Source organism: Strongylocentrotus purpuratus, unplaced genomic scaffold (assembly GCF_000002235.5).
Source record: "Strongylocentrotus purpuratus isolate Spur 01 unplaced genomic scaffold, Spur_5.0 spur5_scaffold_17, whole genome shotgun sequence".
NCBI classification, from domain to species: Eukaryota; Metazoa; Echinodermata; class Echinoidea; order Camarodonta; family Strongylocentrotidae; genus Strongylocentrotus; species Strongylocentrotus purpuratus.
The window spans coordinates 2,820,391-2,839,177 of NW_022145602.1; the positions used below are offsets into that span (position 1 = coordinate 2,820,391).

The 18,787-nt window shown below is 37.0% G+C and overlaps 1 long non-coding RNA gene across 1 annotated transcript; it reads right to left on the reverse strand.

The window, feature by feature from the left end:
* Nucleotides 1-1,743: 1,743 nt before the first annotated feature.
* LOC115925146 lies at nt 1,744-10,520 on the reverse strand. Its single transcript, XR_004064562.1, has 3 exons — nt 10,490-10,520; nt 9,304-9,405; nt 1,744-8,326 (listed from the first exon to the last, which is right to left on the reverse strand). It is a non-coding gene; the product is annotated as an uncharacterized LOC115925146 (long non-coding RNA).
* Between the last annotated feature and the right edge of the window lie 8,267 nt (nt 10,521-18,787).

Consider the following 18,787-nt stretch of genomic DNA (forward strand, 5'->3'; position numbering starts at 1 on the left):
CTTTAATGTAACCGAGGGCTCGATGTGGTGAACTGTGGACTTTGGGGAACGCTTGTCCCCTACATGAAAACGTGGACCTGCTTTTCTTCCTGTCAAAACGTGGACTTCTTTATTTTAGGGTGTTTTTTTATGTTGACTTGGAAATGACTAGTACAAAATTTCTCATTTAAAAACTTCATTTGAAAAAAAAAGGAATTCCCTTTAGTAACATGTTTAAATCTCTTCCCGATTTCAATATTACAAAATTAATGTGGACTTTAATGTAACCGAGGGCTCGATGTGGTGAACTGTGGGCTTTGGGGAACGCTTGTCCCCTACATGAAAACGTGGACCTGCTTTTCTTCCTGTCAAAACGTGGACTTCTTTATTTCAGGGTGTATTTTGATAATGTTGACTTGGAAATGACTAGTACAAAATTTCTCATTTAAAAACTTCGTTTGGAAAAAAAAGGAATTCCTTTTAGTAACATGTTTAAATCTCTTTCTGATTCAATAGTACAAAATTACTGTGGACTTTAATGTAACCGAGGGCTCGATGTTGTGAACTGTGGACCTTGGGTAACGCTTGACCCCTACATGAAAACGTGGACCTGCTTTTCTTCCTGTCAAAACGTGGACTTCTTTATTTCAGGGTGTATTTAACCCACTTTTCATGCGTCTAGTGCTACATCACCAACCAGCCGGGGCCGAAAACAAAACAAAACACCACATTCATTTTGTCATCAGAGCTGAAATTTACAGTAGGTATGTGGAGTGCATGAAAACAGGTCATGACAAATTTAAACGTGGTGGTAATTTGTTTACGACGCCATTTTCCAAAATGAACTAGTATTTTGTGAATCGGGTACTTCTTCTCCTTATAAGTCTTCATTTTAAATATAATAACTGTCAGGTGAAAAAGGGTGCCTACATTATGGTTCAAAGGGTCGGGACATAGCACAGCACAGCTGCTTCATTGACAAGTTCAAATGTTTCAACTCAAAGACATTTAAAGGGGCATTTCGTGATCCACAACATTCCCCCCCCCCCGGATTTATACAAAACCACCCCAGATTTTGATGCCATCTGAAACCTTCGCCACCTGTTCTGCAGATCTACATGTTCACGATAGAAATCCTAAAATGTATGAACATTTTAATTTCTTTCCGTTCACAGAACGAAATCATTTCATAATAAATTTCTCAAATCAAATAACTAATAGTGAATATAGCTGTATCAATCCAGTAAATCGTATAATTGGCGAGTGTATCATGCTTAAACATAGTGTAACAGGTTTTCTGAAGATTTATCAGATTGACGAACAAACTTGCAAAAACCCTATCTAAAAATCCTATCTAATGCCTCCTAAGTGTTTCCAAGATAGTCTTATTACCATATTGTTGTTTTTCAGGTGAATATGTCAAAAACCAACCATTTGCAAACTTATAAGTCATCATGTGCATGCAACAAAGGTCGTATCTACATTTTCTTCATTTTGCGGGAGAAGCCATTTTGTGTTCAACTTTGTTTTCTTTGTCTCTTACCATCTTCTTTCTTTTATAAAATAAAACTGTTTAAATTTGAGACTTGAAGTCTAATTTAAAAAATGAATATTTAATTCTTTCAAAATAAAAAGAAAACTAATTTGTGCCCAAAATGTCAGTTACGACCTTGTTTCATTCACATGGTGGAGTATCAAGATAAGCCGGAATAAAATCATAAAAACATGAGATGCCCCTTTAATATAAAATAAAATACTTCGACATGCCTTTCAAATACAGCAAAACTGTTTTTATTATTAAAGACAACTTTGAAAAAATAAGGCTTATAAAACAAGGTTCCAACAAAACATGATACATCTCAGTTCAGAGGACAACGAACACATAGGTGGGCTGTTATACAGGTATGGTAGGAGAGGAGTTACTCGCAACTTGGGGATTGTTTAGACCCATATTCATGCCTTCTTTTGCAGTGAAATCAGCCCCCAGTGACCTTTAAAAACAAAAATTCCCATATAAAAGTGAATCATGGTGTTGCAATATTGAAATTGGAGTAGCAAACTACATAACATTAATATTTACCTCTATCATAATTTGGTATACACAAGAAAGAGTTTGAGTACTAAGCTTCTGAATAGCGTTTTTGCAAAACCTTAATTTTCATGTTTAGATGTTACAAAATTGAAATCTGACATGATAAAAACTAATGTATTTCGCTTCAAGCTGTTAAAAAAAAAAAAAATCGTAAGTGGTGATTTTGCTTTTAAAGGCGGCATGAATATGGATCTGAATAATAACATTTTATTTAAAATCCCTACAAAAACCTTCAGTCCCAGCGAGGGCATTAGTATCTGCTTTGAAAATATCCACTTTGGAATGGCGTGCTGGGCAGTCAAGATGTGTACATCAAAATAAGATCGCAACAGAAATATCAGAGTTGGACAAATATTTCCAAATATGCCCGTGTCTCTTTAATCAAGATCTTAATTTAAAGAATGAAAGTTACATTTGTTAATAAAAGCAAGTGGAAAGTATCAGCATATTTGTGTTCTGAACCCAGGATTCCGAATTCCATAATCCATTTCATTTTTGTATAGAACTCGGGTTACAAAGTGATATGTTATGAACATATAAACATTACATTTTAGTGGATGGATAGTAACATCAAAACATGACCAATACATCACTTTTGTGCTAATCTTGTCTTCTTTGTACAAAAGTATTGGGCAAAGAAATACAGTCAAACAAAACTGTTGGAAAATGGACTACATATAGACATTTTAAATTATCACTTTCATGTCAGATAATAGGTCACATTGTCCATGGAGTTGGGTTATAGTCCGACGTAGACGACAAACCAGACATAGTGATCATTCATCTCTTCAACCAGCATTATAGTTTTGCACATCATTCTTCATTTTGACTGTCTATGGGTGCTGGGCTATTCCCACTGGTGGGCCCTACAGAGAATCTAAATTCAAATTTGAATACGACGACAATACCCTTTGTTTCACAAAACATTTGTAGTGACGTCAACTAGTTTGCGTTCCAAGCGTATCAACCTGTCCATGCCTATTCAATCACCTTATCTTAACGATCATGAAGCACGCACGAAAAGCATGTGATGTCACTACAGACATTTTGGTAAAATACAGAGTAATGTACAATGTAGTGTAGGTATACCTATAATACAAAACATGATTTATTTTTAGAATGAATTTGATATAAAACAGCTTTTGCCCAAATAATATTTCTTCAATGATAAACCTGACAGGTGATGTCACTACAGAAGTTGTGATGAAACAAAGGGTATTCATTACTTAAAGCATACACATTTTTTTCCACATAACAGGAAAAGATTAACAATTGATTGCATTGCATGAGAACATGTCTTGTCAAGACATTTAACTCACTCTTTACAAAAAACAAAAACAAACACAAACATCAGAAATTCATAACAACAAACTGAACCAAGGGTAAATTTGTAATATGTCACATTTTCATATATGAACAAAACACTCTTGCATGCACTATCCATTTCAGAACTCTATATAGATTGTGTACATGTATGTAAAACTATAAAACTGTTCAAAACAACACTGGATGAAAAATTGAATACACTCAATGGTATATGCAAGATTGGAGTTGACCAACTCTGTAGCTTGTCACTACAGACGTTTTGGTAAAATACAGAGTAATGTACAATGTAGTGTAGGTATACCTATAATACAAAACATGATTTATTTTTAGAATGAATTTGATATAAAACAGCTTTTGCCCAAATAATATTTCTTCAATGATAAACCTGACCTTCTGTTTCAACTCCTTTTCTGAAATACCAGCCATTCCACAAATTTTGGTCAACCAGCATTTAACTGCAATGATACTGAACAATCAACTTTTTTAACATGTACACTATGAACGGTGAATTGTAAACTGTATATACCTGATCTAACTATTATAATATGATATACTGTTTAATACAGGCTAGTGGTTACATTTTAATACACAACTAACAAATGTATTACAACATTGCTCATACTAGCTACATCAAATAACAAAATGTTATACATATAATTTGAGAGTGCTCTGGTAAGAATATTTTCATGAGGTGAAAGATTAGTTGCACCATACCAGGAGCTGGCGGAACGGCCAATCTTCCACTAAAATGAAAATATTCTATCCGATGAATAAAACATTTATCATTTGTTGTATAACTCATCTACAGATTCCCATCTAAAATATTTTATAAATCATCAGGAAGACAAGATTCAATTCAATAAAAACTATTTTTTTAATGTTCCTTTAGAAGCAGAACCCACACTTATAATTGGCGGTGGTCATCACGCTTGGAATTCAAACCCAGAAAAAGTGTTCTTTGCAGGTGATGTCACTACAGAAGTTGTGATGAAACAAAGGGTATTCATTACTTAAAGCATACACATTTTTTTCCACATAACAGGAAAAGATTAACAATTGATTGCATTGATTGCATTGCATGAGAACATGTCTTGTTAAGACATTTAACTCACTCTTTACAAAAAACAAAAACAAACACAAACATCAGAAATTCATAACAACAAACTGAACCAAGGGTAAATTTGTAATATGTCACATTTTCATATATGAACAAAACACTCTTGCATGCACTATCCATTTCAGAACTTTATATAGATTGTGTACATGTATGTAAAACTATAAAACTGTTCAAAACAACACTGGATGAAAAATTGAATACACTCAATGGTATATGCAAGATTGGAGGTGACCAACTCTGTAGCTTATCAAAGCTGACCCATAAGTCGCTGTTTGACCAACAAATTACCTCATACAGTGGCAACTCGTTCTTGCAAACCCTTTTCTTAACACAAAGTTCCAAATAATACAAAGAGGAATTCAATTTCCAAGGTGTTCTTGTAAATTTCATTCTATCCTGATAACACAAACCTAAATCCAAACCCCCACCAACTTTGTGTAAATGAGTTGCTACTCTACACAGTACAGGAACGAAGATGCTTCTGATCCCAGCCAAATGAGGAGATATCAAACTTGAATGGGCATAGTACCTTAACAAGTTTGATCAGATCACAGATTGGAGAAATGCAATGGAGCATCTCATGTTTGCAAAGGGACTTTGGGGCTAACTCTTATTATCTCCCCAGCTGGGTCAACACAAGTGAGCATCATATGTCCCCGTTTAAGCTGAAAACCTTTATACATGGGCTATTCAATTCCTAGGACGACCAGCCGGGAGGTAATAATCAAGGTTGGCCTGCAAAGTCCCCATTTGATCTACACAACTTTTAACATCTTAAAACATGTAATTACCTACAACTTAAGGATGCACCCAGCAACGTCAAAGTTTGCCATACCCTTAAATGATTTTTTTTTATTGCTATCTTCAAACTCTGTTCCATCATGTCAGTAAATTCTGTGATGCTAATATAAACATTGAACCATCAAAAACTGTTTTGTGGACCCTTTTCAGGTTTAAAATCTAACAAAACTACAGATGAAACCTTTTTTAACGCAAAATGACAGTGTCCGTTTATGCGATGCATGCTACGTGTCCCGTCACATTGCAACACGATGTGCAATATCCGCGCAATCTATCTACGTGACACAACGCCCATGGAAACAGCAAGCAATGTAAACAGATGGTGAGACCATGTGGACGTTTACTCTCAAATCCATATAAATTCAATTGGAAAAAATGTCTAATGTACCATCGGATGCAGCATATTGTCGGCAACCGTATACCAAAGTCAGGATCGAGACACAGGATCTTGGGGTTTTCAAGATGAGATTGAAAATGCAACTGAAAATCCATGTTTCTGCATAAAATCATAATTTCAGCCATTTCATTTTTAATAGTTTATATGAGTTTTGAACCCTCAGGACTCAAAAATAAAACATTTCTGATTTAAGATTTCATACAGAATACATTGTACCTACTAAAATCTAGTAACGTTTTTTTGTAATTAGGCCCTAGAACTTTTTTTATAGCCCACAACTCATAAGTTCAAACTTGGTTATTATATTTTTGGTACATTGTGAGTTATATTTTGGACACTAGGAAAATAATTTTTTGTTGCAAGGATATTTTATTTATGGTGGTCGAAAAAAATGGGTAAAAAAAATGATAAATTGTTGTCCAAATTGTATGTGTTCAATGGATTTAACAGGTCATTTTCAGCCAGAAAATGTATACCTTTATACACTTCCCATCAATAGTTTTTGAGTTACATACGAGATGAACTATACTGCATAAAGCATGTTGCTGAGTGCATCCTTAAATAAACAATGTTCTTGGCTCAGAAGCTGATCATAGTTTGTCGCAGAAATATACCCCACTTACCCTGCAAATCTTTATACAAACTGTTACACATTGGTCAATGCTCCCTGATAATTGACTGCAACTGGAAAATTATCGAAGCTGGCAAGCTTTGAGTCCACATTTGATCTGTAAAACTTTATTCACAATTTGGCCTTGACTAACTGGGGATCTGATCATAGATGGTACAAAGTCCCATTTGATCTGCAGACATAACTTAATAGAAACACATTGAACACATGATTATGCTTTAATGGTTATCTGGCCCTACCCAATAGCTGAGTGCGAGGACCTGATTAAATTTCACAAAAGGGGCAAATGGTCTACTTTTTGATGATTTTTTTGAAAAAAAGGGTCCAAACTTAGATGAAATTGGACAAGAGTGGTGAGATATTTATAAAGTCTAATAAAGGCCAAAGGTCCATGGTAATTGACCAACAGTCAAAACCCAACTGCTAACCAAGTTGTCTCATAAATCAAAATTAGACATGTTACTTTTTACACAATTTTCAATTTCATGGGACTTCACCTGGCCTTGACTAATTGAGGATCAAAGGTGGTAGCTATGTCCCATTTGATCTGCAATGTACTTAAAAATCTAAATTTTGCAAGTAGCGGGCCTTTGACGAGTCAAGTTAGCCATAAGTCCCCATTTGACGTGCAAACTTTAGTTTACACAATGTGGATGCTTCCTCATCAGCTGGAACTAGCCAACTGAGGACCTCGATCATCACAGTTGGCTCTTAAATCCAAACATTATACATAGCGGTCCTTTGACGAGTCATCATGGCCCTGATCAACTGGTGAGCCAAGTAAAGTTGACCAAAAGTGCCCATTTGACCTACAAACTTAACTTTCACACAATGTACACATGCGGATGCTTCCTGGTAATCGGACCCAAGCCAACTGAGGACCTGATCAAAATTGCCCATAAGTCACTAGTTGATTGCAAAACATTACATACTGGCCTATTTAACTGGGGAGCCAAGCAAAGTTGGCCTAAAGTCCCTATTTGACCTGCAAACTTTATTTTACATAGTGTACACATGTGGATGCTTCCTTGTCATGGTCTAAGCCAACTGAGGACCTGATCACAGTTGGCTCTTAATTCCCAGTTGATATGGAAAACATTATACATCTAGTCCTATCACGAGTCCTATCAACCATGAACCTAATCTAGGGGAAGTGAGCAAAGTTGGAGTTTGACCTGTAAACCTTTATGCACATTGTTACACATGTGATGCTCACTGACGTTGACCATCTGGTGATATGGGAGCTGATAAAATTGACCTGTAAGTCATCATTTAAACTGCAAAACGTTAACCTGGCAAACTGGGGCTTATCAAACAACTTTAGCACAAAAGTTCCCATTTGCCTTACAATCTTCTATACAGTATACATACTGTTAGACACAAGTCTACTCCCTGGCCCTGACCAACTGGGCAGGTAATTAAGTTTTTCCTATTAAGTTCCCATTTGACTTGCAGAACCATACACTGCTTTACACACAGTATGCTTCCTGGCCATGGAGTTAACTGTTAACCTATATAAAGGTGCACCTCTTCCAAAGCACAGCCCTTCATCAAGGAAACCAGTAAGTGGGTTATATGAATAAGAAGCAACCACATTTTACGCATGTCAGTACCTGAAAAGATTTCATCCAAAATTGCGGAGTGTGATGAACATGATTAATTTCACTCATAACAGGTTGAAAATTCACTAAAAATCCAGTGGATTTGTCTTTCTAATTTGGTTTCTAATGAAATCTTTGACTGTTGTCCACCTTTTAGTACGACCCTTCAGGTCTGCATCCATCTTGCAGTACTTCATTATTTTTTCTTTACCGGGCAGTTGGCGTGAGCGTAGTTCTTCTTTAAAGTGTCTGTGTATTGCTTGTTTTTCTTCAGCTGTCCAAGATTGTCTGATACTCCTTTTCTTTCTGCTGGCACCACGGTCACTTTCCTTGTTTGCAACTTGGTCACTCTTCTTTCTGCTTTGCTGCGGCATGCTCATACCTTTAATAGTGAATTAGACAAATAAGTAGGGAAACACAATTAATGTTTCAGGTTCAATGACAGATTTTAAAAAACTTAACCAAATGCAGAAGATGGTAGCTGAGAGAAGAGTGGAATGGTTATATTTTGATTTTTTTTTTAAAGTTACAATTTACATTACTTTTAGCTAGTTCTTCATTTAAAGCTGTCTGCATTAGGAGTGCCATTTAGCCAGAATTCAAACTAAGCGAATGCTAAAATTCAAATAGTGACACAAGGATAATCACCTGTTGAGGGCATCTGGAATAATCAAAGTAAGGATAAACTAGATGGAACTTCGACTGCGCGCATTCGAAAATGATGCCTCCGTCATAGAGCAAGTTTACAAACCAAAACAGAAGAAATTTTTCAAATTCGAATTTCATTGTAATCCATTAACAGGTTCTCAGAATATCGTGATTACAAGCAATTTCTCATATACATATATGACCCTTTGATCTTTGACCTCATGACCCTAAAATCTACTCAGTTCATTGGCTCTGCAAGATGTCCTGAATTAAATAGTAATCCATCTGTCAGTTCTAATGATAAAGCTGTTTTTGCATACATAATGAGCCCATGACATTTGACCTTTGACCTCATGACCCATAAATCTACTCAGTTCATTGGCTCTGCAAGATACATACATGACCTAAGTTTGGCAGGAATCCATCAATCGGTTCTTGAGATAACGCGATCACGAGCTGTTTTTCATACATAATGAGCCCTGTGACCTTTGACCTTTGACCTTGTGACCCCAAAATCTTATCAGTCCATCGGCTCTGCAAGATACATACATGACCAAAGTTTGGCAGGAATCCATCAATCGGTTCTTCAGATAACGCGATCACGAGAACGGGACGGACGGACGGACGGACGGACAACCCGAAAACATAATGCCTCCGGCTACTTCGTAACGGAGGCCTAACAAAGGATATAACAAAGTAATTCATTCACACCTTCATTTTCTTTGTCTGACATCTCATCCATCAAAACAGCATCATCGGGCCTGTTCACTTCGTTGTCAGGATCATCATCAACATCTGGATCTATGTTGCATTCTGAAAAACAAAAAACAAACACAGATTTAACAAGAGCAGGTGAAAAATAACATACATGTACATTATAATCTTTGCAAGGGTAAGTTCATAGCAGACAGCTGTGGATAGTCATCCCTGTTTTGCTTTTCATGTAAACAGCACAGCTGGTACCACAACTACTCTTCAATACAAAGTGTATTTAGAGAGACAATTCTGCAAGTGTCATCATTTTTTTAAAACACATGAGTATCCAAAATATATCAAAATATGCAAATTAGCTCATTAAATGTCATGATTATGCAAATAATGCAATGAAAAGCATCACACAACATCTTGGCACCTCAGTCTGTCACCCTACCAGGTTTCAAATGAATCAGGTATAGCGTTTAGCCTGCAGAGCATTTTTTTTAAGGTTAACCTAAATTGCATTGCAAATAAGCTAATTGAAATTCATGAATATGCAAATAATACAGCTCAAAGCAACACATGATATTGTGGCACCTCACTCTATCACCCTACCAAGTTAGAAGTAAATCGGGCATAGCGTTTAACCTGCGGATCATCCTACCAAGTTTTGGAGTAAATCAAGCATAGCGTTTAGCCTGCGGAGCATTTTTAGAAGGGTTAACCGAAAACGTTAACCGAATCGGTTAATGGAAAGACGGACATAGATAATTTGGATTAGTATGTGCCACCATGAACGTTCAGTAAGGCGACACAAAAATCAAATCACATATTCAAGTATTTGAAATGTTGGCAGCTTCCCATATATTGTATCTCGGATCAATTCTTATTAAAACTGGAGGTACTAATGAAGACATCCCAGTTTGCTTACCAAAAGCATGGAACTTCACAAACTGAAGGATATAGCAAGCATACAAAACTAAGGAAATTATACAATATAAAAACTGTGTTGTATGAGAGTGAAATGAATGATTGAGATGTAACATAAAAGTTTTCTGGCCTAATGTAATCTCAAACTAGAAACCGTTATGATCTCACTAACCAATCAGATATCACTTTAGATAAAAGTAGAAGGAAATGAAAATGGTATGGCATATTCTCAGCCATTCTATCTAGCACAAAACATAAAAAATAGTCATACCTTCATCTGCATCTACACGAACATCATCCAAGTCTCTTCCTCCTGCCATTGCCTTTAGGTCTCCCTTCTCCATGCTGAAGAGTACTTTAGAAATCTTTGCTACTTGCAGTGACGCATCTGGCAGGCGGTAGTAGGCTCTGTGGGTTCTTATGTCATGGCCCATGAAGGTGGCTAAAATGTCCACTTCATTATCCTTCAAATTCATGATCTGAGAGCTGATAGCAATGTGCTTCCTGAGTTTTGTCAATCTAAGCTGATCTGGATACTTTGCTCCACACTTTTGGGCATGATTTCGCACTGTATCAGTTGCTCTCAAGTGGCCTCTTCCATCGGGGTTTGCAAACAAGTAGGGATTTCCATCATTGACTACTTGTGACCTTTTCTCCATCAACAAGTCAATGCTGCCTTTCATGTCATCTGTTAGCAAAACGGGTACAGTGTTATTGCATTTCCCATTAATCTCCACCCTCCATACCACATTGCACAACGCCTTTTCCCATTTGGTTAGGCCTTCACCAAATATTCCACCTTCTCCTTTTGTGATACACTTGTAATCACTGAGGGGCATCTTTGAAACTTCTCCCGGACGCTTCCTGTTGAAAACACACACCTGGGTCAGGGTAACCTCAGCCAACTGTTTCCATCTGTCAAGGGTCTCATCACTACTGCAGCTGTTCAGCTTCTGTTTTCCCTCTTTTGTTTCTTTTCTCACATAATTGGACAGTGCAACAACATCTGTTGTCAAAGGAAGCAGCCTTGATGTATTTCTCTTGTTTACTTTTAATGTACGCAGTGCATGTGTGCTTACTTCTGCTTCCCACTTGAGAGTATATGATTTGATGAACTGTTTGCATTTCTTTTCCAAACCAGCATCTGCTTGCAACAGAGCATTTCCCATAAGGACTTTGGCAGCCGTCACCAGTGTATATCCGACTTTCAGTGCCAGGCTAGGTGTTGTGTACAAATGTGTATCCTCATTAAATCCTGCAGCCTTCCTAGTTGCAGCTATGACCTCATTAAATTTGGTAGGACAAATCAAATCTACTAATGAAGCCGATGGGTGATCATTCAATTTTCTGTACTCACGAACCAGTCGTGCAAGTTCACGCAATTTTTGCCGTATATATGAATACTGGTCTTTGTCATGCCCATGCTTCAATGTCAGCCTCTCTGCTACTTGCTGCATTAATCTATCTGATTTCACAACTCTCAATATTTCATCATCGACTCCCATTGATAATATCATGTGCACCTTTGGGCTTACTCCTGATGGGCCTGGAAGCATCATTCTACCAGTTTGAACATGTAAGGTTCTTTTTTTCTTCTTGGGTGGTTCACAGGTCTCATCCTCATCCTCAACATCTGGTCGCAATTTACATCTATGAACATGCCTGTACAAATCATCCTTGGAATAGAAAGCATAACAATGACTACATGGCAAATATTCTTCTGGATCCACATCATATTTCGGTCTGTATGCAACAATCAAGGTACCTTATTTTCTTGAAGGACTTTGACATTGTGACGATAGTTTCCGTAATTTCTCATTTTAGCTAGCAAGTTTGCCTTTTCTTTCATGTCTTTAGTTGCAATCCATTGCTGAACCTCAGTCTCGTTGACATGTTGTGGTGTAAGCAGATGCCTCGGCAGTTTCTTTTGTGGTTGACTACAAAATTTACAGTACTGAGGTTTGTCCCACTTTCTACAGTTGTTGTTTGAAGTGGTCATCACATTAATACTGCAACTGGAGCTTGAGACTTTTGCACTTTGAACACTTGCAGAGGCATGGGCAGGTGAGGTATTAGGTACTGAATGGTCAACAGGCATGGCTTCACTCTCCTTATTATCACTGACAGAAACTGCCACAGAGTTACTTTGACGTCCACGTACAAACCGAAATGGAATGAAATCAGCCTCATCACTGCTACTACCTTCTGGATCAGATTCGGCTTCATAATCACTATCGGAATCATCTCCAGATGGTTCAGATGCGACAGGAGTGTCGTCATCTCCAGATGGTTCAGATGCGACAGGAGTGTCGTCATCTCCAGATGGTTCAGATGCGACAGGAGTGTCGTCATCTCCAGATGGTTCAGATGCGACAGGAGTGTTGTCATCTCCAGATGGTTCAGATGCGACAGGAGTGACGTCATCTCCAGATGGTTCAGATGCGACAGGAGTGTCGCCATCTCCAGATGGTTCAGATGCGATAGGAGTGTCGTCATCTCCAGATGGTTCAGATGCGACAGGAGTGTCGTCATCTCCAGATGGTTCAGATGCGACAGGAGTGTCGTCATCTCCAGATGGTTCAGATGCGACAGGAGTGTCGTCATCTCCAGATGGTTCAGATGCGACAGGAGTGTCGTCATCTCCAGATGGTTCAGATGCGACAGGAGTGTTGTCATCTCCAGATGGTTCAGATGCGACAGGAGTGTTGTCATCTCCAGATGGTTCAGATGCGACAGGAGTGTCGTCATCTCCAGATGGTTCAGATGCGACAGGAGTGTCGTCATCTCCAGATGGTTCAGATGCGACAGGAGTGTTGTCATCTCCAGATGGTTCAGATGCGACAGGAGTGTTGTCATCTCCAGATGGTTCAGATGCGACAGGAGTGTCGTCATCACCGGTCCAGTGAACATTTGAGCCAGATGGTGCAGCATCCAGAACTCCCACCTGAAATTATCGGAAACGGAAACAATTCATGAGTTTAGAAATTAAGAATTAGCCATAATATGCAAAAGTTTTGCATGCATTTCAATTTCGCGAGCAAGACAATTCACAATTTTTTTAAAATGCATTTTCGAACATCAATTGGTAATATTAACAAATCGCTAAATTTGAATGCCACTACAATGGCCAATTGCCACTATCCATGGTGTGTAATTCCAAACTCAATCAAAGACATAAAACTTTGATTCTGTAGTAAGATGAGATTCATTTTTAAACAAGTCAACGCAAAGCGTAGCATCCCTCGCAGGGTACAAATGGCCTATATACGTCAGAACAAGTTACCTCCATTGGACTATATTATTATATTTCTAGGCAAGGATTTTCACATATATAATTACCGGTAGGTGTTTTTGCATATTTAATGAGCTATGACCTTTCACCTTTGACCTACATACTCAGAAATCGAAATTAGGCTGTACATGTATTTTGATACCATGTACCTTCATATCAAATTTCATTAAAATCCGTCAAACATTACTCAAGTTATCGAATGGAAACCAGATTTGCATATTTAATGAGCTATGACCTTTGACCTACATACTCCGAAATCGAACTTAGACTTTGTTTTAATACCATGAACCTTCATATCAAATTTCATTAAAATTCGTCAAACATTACTCAAGTTATCGAATGGAAACCAGATTTGCATATTTAATGAGCTATGACCTTTGACCTAGGTACATACTCCGAAATCGAACTTAGCCTGTATTTTGATATCATGTACCTTCATATCAAATTCCATTAAAATTTGTCAAACATTACTGAAGTTATCGATCGGAAACCAAATTTGTTACGAACGGACGCACGCACGGACGGACGCACGCATGGAAGGAAGGACGGACGGCAGCGTTACTATATCCCCTCCGACTTCGTCGGCGAGGGGATAATAAAAGTTTTATTTTTTTTTAAACCAAAAAGTGCGACAAAAGGCAGATTTTGGCACTTTTGGTCACAATAAAAAAAAAAAAACTTACATAAAAATATCAAGATGAAGAATCTACAAACTAACGGTAGGTAAGAATGACCACAATTTTGACCAAGTTGTGGTAATTCTGACCAATAAATTGCGTAGCTTTCCTGTTAACTATTGAGCAGCACTTTTGGTCAAATTTGAGGTCAGATATGGAACTTATGACTTCTTTCCTTTCCCCAAAAATTGTACTTTCATGATCTTTGCATAATGTTTTGCACACTTTGAACGTTGGCACCCCCCTTTAACATATTTAAACTGATTTTTTGTCGTACAGTGGAATCTCTTTTACACAAAATCGAGCTAAAACATGACATTTATTTTTAACTGTCAAGGTACCTTTATTTACCACTAATCTATGAGACAGGGCATCTAAAGATCTTAAATTGATTTTTAAATTATCAAAATGAGCAGAAATAGAATTTACTTGAGCCCGGGGTCAATTAACGTACTCTCCTATCCCACCTTGGCCTCGCAAGTCGTTTTTGGCTTGCACCTTCTCATTTTTTAACCGATTTTTTAAAGAATCCAAGAAATATAATTCAGCATCATACAAAGGTAGGACATGTAAACATGATACAGCTGAACCTCGGAGCGGAACTTCTTTAACACAAAATCAGTAGGACCACAATATTTTGTTTGTGTTATAAGGATTTTGTGTTATCCACTTAAAATTGCATACAAAATACATGGTTCGGCCAGATATTTACTTTGTGCTATCAGGGTTTTGTGTCAACAGATTTTGTTTTTATAAAAAGGTTTCACAATTCACATTGTACATCGCATTTTCCCCTTTTTCATGACATTTGGGCTTTGATCACATATCTTGCAGGGAGGGTCAGGTGAAAAGTTTATAGATTATTTTTGGCTAATTACGTTGCAAATTCAATAACCAGAACGTCAATGATGTAGCGCTCATCCGCATCTCGCAACAACAAATATCATAAATTTTATGTGGTACACTTTTGAACTGGTCAAAAAATAAAATTTGATGCCCTGGAAGGGTTTGTGATTTTTAAATTATTTTTGGAATAAATTTGGCAAACCAAATCAAAATCGGTCAAGAAATGAGGGAGAAGAAGCAATTTTTGTTATTTTTGGAATAAATTTGCATAAATTACCATAAATATTAATGGAGAACAATTTCAAAATTCTGTGTAGAAGTTTAGTGTACCAAAGTTAGCTCTACGATATAAAGCAAACCAAATCAAAATCGGTCGAAATATGAAGGAGAAGCAATTTTTGTTATTTTTGGAATAAATTTGCATAAATTACCATAATTAATTAATGGAGAACAATTTCAAAATTCTGTGTATAATTTTAGTGTTCCAAATTTAGCTCTACCAAATAAGGCAAACCAAATCAAAATCGGTCAAGAAATGAGGGAGAAGCAATTTTTGTTATTTTTGGAATAAATTTGCATAAATTACCATAATTAATTAATGGAGAACAATTTCAAAATTCTGTGTAGAAATTTAGTGTACCAAAGTTAGCTCTACCAGATAAAGCAAACCAAATCAAAATCGGTCGAGAAATGAAGGAGAAGAAGCATTTTTTGTGATTTCGAATCAATTTGCATAAATTAGCATAGATAATGAATTTGACGATTCTGTGTCGAATTTTTAAATTCCCGTCCTAGCCCTATCATATGAAACAATCAGAATCAAAATCGGTTGAAAAATAACGAAGAAGAAGCATTTTGAAAACTGTAGACGGACGGACGAACGGACGACGGACGCCACGCCATGGCATAAGCTCATCGGGCCCTTTGGGCCGGATGAGCTAAAACAAGACTTTTAGAGTTATATAGACAATTAGAATTTTGACAATTCTATAGCGACAGAACATCACCATGTTTGAGTTTCTCTTGGACCCGAGAGAAAACACGCTGTAGGATATGGAGCAATGTAATGCACACACTAATGCATAACTGACATTTTGGAAATGAGGTTTTCTTGGGCATATCTACTACATGTATGTCATTAAGAGGTGGTCCAACTCAGGGAATATCCTTAAACATGACATTAATAATAACACTGCCCAATTATTATAAGGACCATTCTAATTAATGGTATAAACCTGTCGCTACGTACAGATGAAGATGAATTAGATGAAGGATAGCCTATGTGTCTAAGTATAAGATACAAATTAGAAAGAAATGGTACATACCGGTACCTGTCGCCATGGCATATCCAGCATCCCATAGTCGTACCTGATTTCTTCTCCAATTTTGATATTGGATAAAGTATACAAGCAGAGATGTATCATTCCTGAGAGAGAGAACTTCTTCATAATGGAGTTGGGTCTTTTGTGGCAGTCGTTGATATATCGAGCAAGGCAGGAGTTAGGGCATGTGGCGTCGATCCTTTTGACCAAAACATAAGGAAAGAAAGTAAATTTTGATAGATTTTCTTAAAATTATTTAAAGGGGTATTCACAGATTCTAACATGCTCTTATTTAGAACATTAATCAGCAGGTAAACACAATGAAACCTTGTTTAATACCAGTTGATTTCGATTTACATGTAGCATTTGTGAGTTAAGTAAACCCAAACTGTGTAAAAACACTGGACCACAGGTTATTATGTTTTACTACTCTTGAATACAAGAAAAACTCATACAAAGTGTTGTTCTGTCAACAAAAAAACAACAAAAATTTTACAAGTCGACCTTAGTATTTCTTGTTATTCAATGTTGTAGTGCACATTACAAAAGGTGTCATTGCTGGTCAATTTGGTCACGCTATCTTGGTTTTGAACCACTGACCGATCGCAACACAAAACCTAGATGGTATACCATAATTCAAACAGTTGCTTGACCCGAAACTTGAACCATTAATTAACCAATGGTTAGTTATATGCACTATGCAAGTGAATTTGTGATGTTCTTCATAATCAATAACAAATTGTGAGGATGTAGAATTCCATTTCACTGGTGATTTCTAACTGCTACTCCTTGCATTGAAAAATAACTTTCAATTATTCAAAAGTGGAGAGTCACACTCATTAAATTCATGTGTAATATATCCACATTTGCCTACACATTTTGATGCAAACCATTGATTGTTGATATTTGCCTAATTAGCTACACATTTTAATGCAAATCATTGATTGTTGAGATTGGCTTCTTGGCAGCTCCCAATGCTGAAATTGTGTTGAATCAACAACTGGCTATATAATAATAACAAGATTACTTTAAATTAGTTTAAAAACTTACAGCATATCTTTCCCATTATGTCTGTACTCAAACACATAGGTGTTATCAACATCATCTGTTTCAGCAGCTGTATCAGGTCTGTGTACCCCTCTATATTCCAATAAGAAATCGCCTTTGGAGAAATCTCTGGTTGCAAAGAGACCATAACCTGTGCAGAAGACAACACATGAAATCCTTATTTAATCCAAAGGTAGATTGGGGCAGAGCAGATATGAGTTATTCAGGTAATAACACTTCCTTATTTTGCCTGGGTGAAACCCGGCATAGATCTTATGCAGGGTGCAAAATAACCGAAGGCATCAAAGGCAATTGCCGTCGGTGCCACTACCAGTTGCCTTGATGCCCCAGAAGTTACCATATTGTTTTGCTATACTTTTATATTTTTGCCTTCTAAATTGATGCGCCCTTTAATAACTGCCTTAAAATGGTGTGCCCTTCAGACTCCTTATTTTGCACCCTGATCTTATGCTATGAAGGGTGTTTAGTCTTCTCGATCTTCTCCTCCTTCTGAAGACTCTTTGTATAACCACCTCTAGCATAAAAATTGCAAAACTACAGAGCTCATACTGTAAAAGGATTTAATTTTGTGAGGGTATAAAATTCGCGAAATTAAATCCCTCGCAAAATTTACATTAAAACTAACAGTAAATTTTCTGTATTCGCAAATTTAAAACTCTCGCCAAATCCTGCTTTTTCTAAATTCGCGAAAAAAAAACAACCTATGAAATTAAATCCTTTTACAGTATTTGGCATACGCATAGCCCCTTGACCCCATGGGGCAAGGGGCACGGTCTACAGAGGGCAAAATGTCATCTATGCCGACCGCATTTTGGTATGCCAAGCTGGACACGTCAGCAACTTGCACACTCTAAGAGCACGGTTGGCATAGGACATTCTTCAAACACTTTGTCTAGCGGCTTAACATAAATGTATATAACTTGGATAAGAGTTTATAAACAAAATGTCATTAACCATTTTGTTCATTTAATTTTGGAGTTTAATTGAAGTGATTTCGGAGAGGACATTTTTTGACGGAATGCGTCACAAAATTTCAAATCAATGGAGCACATTACCAAATAACCAAATATATTCATGTTTTTTAGTTATTAACTACCGTGCTTCAGTTTCTATTATGGACTAGTAGGTGATACCTAAATGTTGATTTTGACAGAGTTTTATTCACACAAATATTAACATTCATGCACATACCAGTAGGTACATATTTTTGTTATTTATCAAAGATGTCAAACAGATCTTTGTACCTGTAGGTAGTGCTACTGGTGGCCTATAAGTTGGCATAATGGTAATACATTTTGAGGAAGTCCATATATTATTTTATGGATCACATTGTGGACTTCAGCAACAGCGAAAAAAAAACATGG